Source organism: Atta cephalotes (assembly GCF_000143395.1).
Source record: "Atta cephalotes unplaced genomic scaffold scaffold00091, whole genome shotgun sequence".
NCBI lineage: Eukaryota > Metazoa > Arthropoda > Insecta > Hymenoptera > Formicidae > Atta > Atta cephalotes.
The window spans coordinates 411,154-418,131 of record NW_012130155.1 but is presented as its reverse complement, the minus strand read 5'-3'; positions in this window follow the sequence as shown (position 1 = coordinate 418,131).

Genomic DNA, 6,978 nt, shown 5'->3' with positions numbered 1-6,978 from the left:
ATGTATTATATAAAAATAGAAAATATGTATCATAATAAATAACTAATCATAAATAAAAATATGCATATTGCTATGGCCAAATAATATAACTGTGGTTTTACACTCAATTTTAGTCAACCTAAATCAATAAAATTGTGTAAATCTTGAAGATTTATTAATTAGGTGTGAAAATGTTAAAAACATCATTTTGCCTCGATAATTTGCACTTGACATATGCAATAAACGATGTGTATACATATATCCATATTTGTTGTTATAATTCAATCACTATGTCACGATCATCGTAGATTATTACAACTTGTACTTATAATTAATTGATCAGTCTTGCAATTTCTATAACATACAATGCAATTGTATAACAATTTTTTAAATCAACATTTTGTTTTTGTAATGCAATTGAGAAATGCTATTTAATATAAATTTAAAAAACGTTACAATTTTTCATTATTTAGGTTTTAAAGTATGTCAAAGAGATTGTGTATATTTAAAATACATTTCTTATAGACAAATGAAAAAAATTATCTAATTATTTCTTTTATTTAAACATAATTTATGTAAGGAGAAGTATTATTTTCCAATTAATAAGTAATTAATCGCACACACAAAACCGAATCAAAAGTATATTTATCAGAAGCTGATTTTATGATATGAATTATGCAAAAAAATTAATAAGTCTAATTTTTTTCTAATTAATATTGATAATATTAATAATATTAAGTAATTTAATTATTCTTCTAAACACTTAAATTTTTTTTTTGAATGTATTACAATTAATAAAACGACCCACACAGAAAATAAAATTAATTACAAACTACCATTAATATTAAATTGTGGTATTAATTTTTATTTTAAGAATAAGTTTTATTCTAAAAATAAAATTTCATTTAATAAACGAAGATAATCATATCTATATTTGTATGGAATATTTTATAATTTATGTGATTAAGTTAAATTTTAATCTTGATTTCATTTCGTGTATTAGCTTAAAGAAATCAATGCATTTTTTAATTGATTAAATAAATTTTTCATGTCTATATCTTTGATTGAATGGCAGCACTTTTTAGAATAGTTGAACAATGTTTGATACGTGTTAATTTCAAGTGTAATTACTTAAGAATAATTAATTAGACTAGTTATTTAATCATATATATATATATATATATATATATATATATAAATTTTGATTAATATAATATGAAATTATATAACAATTATAATTTTTTTATAATTTTATATTTTTTCATACGGACAATTTTTTATACATATGTATATATAATTGACAAATTAACAATCTTTTACTGAAAAAACAGAGCTTCAAAATCTTAATTTAATCAACTAAAATATATATTAATTTTAATTGCAATTTATACTAATAAATATTCGGGTTTTATATCTAAGCTTTCCTATAGTTGGTAAATGCACAGAATATCCGACCGAACAAGAACTTATCGAACTGAGATAAATCTTGAATGCTAAGAATCAAATATGTTCAAAGAGAGATTAAGTAAAATATAATCCTTTAATTATTTAAAATATGGTTAATTTTTAATGTTTTATTGTTATATAAAAATATTATTATTTAGCATTCATTACTTAATAAAATACATCTATATACATTGTTAATATGCTATCTCTAAAGATAAAAAATCATTTACGTTTCCTAATATTTCATTTGTTGATAATTTAATAATACATAAATCTTTATAATTCCTCTTACGATCATGAATATTTACCTACAGCAAAATCCATCTTTAGGTAACAATTTGAATGTTAAATATTATTCTTTAGTGATGTTTTTTGTTACAAATAAAAAGTTATTGTTTAGTTATAAATCTTGAAATAGAAAAATCTTAAAAATAGAAGCGAGAAAATTAATAGTAGTAAAATAAAATTTCAACAAATTTTATTGATTTTTTGTACAAATTTTTTTATTATTATTAAAAAATTCCTTTTATGGATTTTATATTAAAATGAATAATTATGTTATCAAATTTTATCATAATAAACATTAATAAATCATACTCCTTTATGTTTATTTTTATCATAATAAATATTAATAAATCATACTCCTTTATATTTATTTTTATCATAATAAACATTAATAAATCATACTCCTTTATTTTTATTTTTACTGCTATTAAGTGACAAAACTTATTTTTGTTTTTAGTTTAAAACGAATGTGTTAAAAATTAATCAAACAGAATAATAGCATTTAATGTGTTAATTGTGAGAAAGTTCATGCACAACCAACAAAGTTTCGCTAAATTACCGATAATCTATTTCCAACTTCATTAATCTCGCAATAACAAAAGCGATGAACTTATTACAGTTTAGTGTTTAGTTAATATCTGGATAGTGTATACTTTCTCATTTACGAATAATTACTATTAAAAATCTATCAAAAGCTTAAATACCTTTTCGGTACATACTTATTTTCTTTTCTCAATGTTTTTTAATGCTTTTTTCACATTGCTTACCTATAACTTTCTATTAATAAAAATATATATATTTGCTTGACACCATTACGTTTCTTATTGTTGGGGTTTTCGATTGAAAAAAAAGTTTACAATGTTTTTCTTTTAATGAAAGCAATTTAATTGAATTGGGTTGAGTGGCTATAACTTTGTAATATAACGTTTAAAAGTTAATATTTCTTATGACAACAAATATGTGAAAAAATAATATATAAAATATATAAAAGAAGTAATAGCAAGTCCTTGAGGAAAAAAGTTTCATATATAATTAAATACAATTATATGTAATTATATAAAACATTAATATATTTTATGTACAATTATATATAATTATATGTAAAATATGTTTATATATAACATTTTTTTCTGAGCCTTTTGCTTAGCTATATTTTATATATTTTTTAATATTATACTACATTTATATTAAATTTATATTAAAATGTCATTAAAGTCTATCACACATCGCGTAAAATTCAACCAATAATATTTTGACACATTCATTCCAAATGTGAAGAATACGAAGATTAGAGAGGTTAGATGTAATCTGCAAAAATTTTTCCTGAAAAAATACACGAAGAGAATTTTAAACTAGCCAACAGCCCGTCTAATTTCTTGAATAAATCGAGAAATAAAACGTCACATCCAGCGAATAAAAATTCAAATTTGCCTACTTTATCTGATTACTTATTTCCTTATCCTATTAGAAAAATCGCTACGAATGGACCGAGTTAAAGGAATTTAAAGTGGAATCTTATAACGGAAGCGAGTCTGCATAATGAGAAATAAAAAGCTTCTAGCCGGTGTGAAGAAGCATCAAGAAATCTGATTTGTTCTATCTCTTCCCGAACAGAATTGTAAAACGATTTCGAATACATCGTGCATTGACCAATATTGCTTTTTTTTTCCAATCAATGCAGTCGAATCTTCGACAACTGGACAACGGCCAGATCTTGATTTCGCTTCGAGGAGTACGGTGAATGCTGCCTCGATTTTACACACCGCAAATTTGCCAAAGCTGTTACTTACGAGCAACTTAAAACAAAAACTGCCGGATTGTTGCCAAAGTGATCAACAATAAATTCATAAAAAAAAAGTCGCAAATGACTGAATTCCGCACAAGTAAAACATATACGATAAAGTGATAATTCTTTCTCGTTTGACGACGCGATAAATTTTCACATGAAATTTAAGGTTTGTCAAGAGCTACGTCGTCGAGCTTGAAGTACGTGGTTCTAGACCAAGCTAGTACCTTGAGTCCTCGGAAACAGCCTTGGTATAATAAGAAACTCGAGGCTGAGTAATGTCCAGTTATATTTCTTGGACTTCACGACGGAGCCGAAACTCTTTTAACCTATCTCTCTTCTCTTCCTTTTTCTCATGGGGTAACTCGAGTGTTTCGGAGTGGTCTTATGATAGTTGATAGATTGTTAAATCTTCAGTTTATAAGTAATTGTAAATTAAATTAGGGTTACTGAACTTTATATTACTTACTTAAACTTTGTGATTTTTTTTTAAATTCTTGTTGAGTCCAAAATTGAAAATTAATTATAGTCAGGTTTAAAAAAGGATATTTTTAACATAAAAATACAAGATATTTTTAATCAATAAAATATATATAAAAAAAGCAAATCAGAGCCAAAATCAGCTGTTTAAGTGAGACATAAATATCTTTATTCTCGTGTGAATAACAATAACGAATTTATAAACGTTTTAACTCTTCTTTTTTGAATCCTTATCAATATGAAATCTAATTCTAAATTACATAAGTACATAAACCTATTCCAAAAATGTAATTAAAATCGATGCAATTATCCGTTTAAGGTAGTGAAGCACGACAAACTCGCACGTTCTTTCCTATTCAAATGCCAATTTTTTTAGATAAAATAAAAACGGTGTCGTATACATTATGTCAATAGTCAAAGTCATCTCGCTCACCAAGATATTTTTAAATATTTACACGAAGTAAAGCAGTAAAGATTTTAAAAAAAAGTAGCATATTAGGTACACATTTATCTTAATTGGCCACATCGGTTACTCCAAAGAATTTTCTCTCTTTTAAAATCTCATACGTTATAAACAAAACATTGTAAAAATATAAACGAAATATAGTATTGTAAAATATAACTATACTAGTGCTGCGATAAAATAAATCTCGAAATAATAATCATTCGTGATAGTTAGAAAGCAATTATTTACCTTCGAAATATTACATCACAACCACAACGTTTTGTTTTACTGACAATAACGGAATGAACAAATTGAGCAATAAATTGAACATGCAATCGAGTCAGATCATGGACAGTCTGCATTTCCTAATGCTATCTATTAAATTTATCGTGTAATTATTTATAAAGCAGCAAGTAGGACATATTGAGTATTAGGTCATATAGGGTCTGGTTATTTTATTTCTAATTTTACAAAAAAGTTGATTTTAATAGTGTCAATAATGAAACGATTTTTGAATATTTAAAAAGAAAGATCCTATAGATATTTATTTAGTTACTAGAAGAAGACTTAATCTATTCAAAATACCTATACAATTTTAAGATGTCTATACAATTTCTTTTCTGTTAATTTAAAAAATTCAACACTCAATTAAAATTAAGTTAGCCTTTTCCTTAAAAATTGTTTTCCTTTAAAATTGAAGTATAATCTTGTTTTTTAGAAATCATAAAAAAATATGTGTCGAAACTTATTAAAATAAAATGTAAACTGATTCTAGTTTCGACAAATTTTAAAGTACTAGTTCTAATTAATTTTAAAAGCTGCGCTGCGCTATCTTTTCATACATATAATTTTGAATATTTGCATATTCAAGTAAAGAAATAGTAATTCGTTGCATATGTATGTATAACAAAAATATACATGGAAAAAAGATACAGAAAATCGTCGGTATCTGATTCTAAGCAAAATTGAATGAAGAAAATATATAGAAGTAATTTCCATGGAATATATGCGTTACATTACGATATTGCGACATATCGAAGAAGAGATATCACACGTGGCACGCCCCAGACCATCACGCGACGGAAGATATCCGAATATCGGCCTCCAGAGTCCTCATTTTATAAATGTACGATTGCGTAAAATCCAAAGCTTTTCCTTCCGTATTTCAGTCCCTTCAAGAATGTACTACGATTGGAAAAATCCATGAAATCTATTTAACCTCGAACTGTACACACGAAAATAGCAGCACGCATGTATGTGAATTAATTAAACAACGCGACTCTTTGTATTTGTGTAAACCTAATCAATTGACATTTAACATTTTGTTTCAATATCAATAGACTCTCGGTTTGTTTATGTCAGCAGTGATTACATTAATTTTATCTATTATAATATTAATTTTATCTATTTAAATTATGCATACGTATATATAAAGAAAGCCATTTTGCTGAAGCTAAAAATTTAACTAGATGCAGATTTAAAAATAATTTTGGACTATCAAAATAATTTTATAGGAATTTCAAATAGGAATTTCATGATGAGTAATGCTGCAAAATGTTTTGACATTCCAGCAAAATTTAAACGTCCTACATAATTATTTTGATGTTCTAACGAAACTTTTAGATTTGTTTCTAGCTAAAGTTTTAGAATTTAGATACTTCAACAAAATCGTTCTCTCCGTGCATCCCTTCTAGGCTAAACAATTCCTTTCTTACTTAATTGTTTTTTACTCCAGATTTCTACCATTATTGAATGATAATATTCTAAGCTTAAAATAACGGTATTATCGATATGTCAATTTTACGTACAAGGAAATAAGTCACTCTTAATTAATGCAATATAAATTTTTAAACGTTTCATATTTTTAATGACAAAATATTTATAATTTAAATTTTTATAAACACAAATAACTGATTAATCCTTCGTTAATACACGTATACTGGGTACTACTCGCAAAATTATTTTAACTCTCTGAAATTCAATTTTCTTTTATTTTGTAGAACAAATGTTTATAAAAAATGTTTATAATGTTTATAAAAAAAAATCTCTCTGTTTTTTCAATTCCCAAAATAGCTTAAATTCAATATACAAAATTAATACTCTTTATCTAAAACCAACTTACAAACTAATATTTTTTTTCATATCTGAACAACAATTTTGTAAATTTTTAACTTTTAATATTGAATTTTTTAAAAGACACACAATTTTTCAAAGATTTTATTCGTTTTTTTTCTATTCATTGAACTCAAGAATTTTTTTCACAAAAACTGTAATGAAATTTCAATCAAAAACTATTTAGATGTATATTCTACAGATCTTGAAATTGATCCATAATTTTTTTCATATTAATTGGATTTTTTTAAATAAGAATGTCAGTTGTTTAACATTGCTCTGAGTGTGAGCCACACAGTGTGTCAAAAAAGTGGTATGTCAACGAAGAGTTAACTTAAAAAGAAAGAAATAATATGATCACACTATGAAATTCAATTTTGAAATGATATGAGATATGTAATCCAATTGTGTGTGTGTGTGTGTGTGTGTGTGTGTGTGTGTGTGT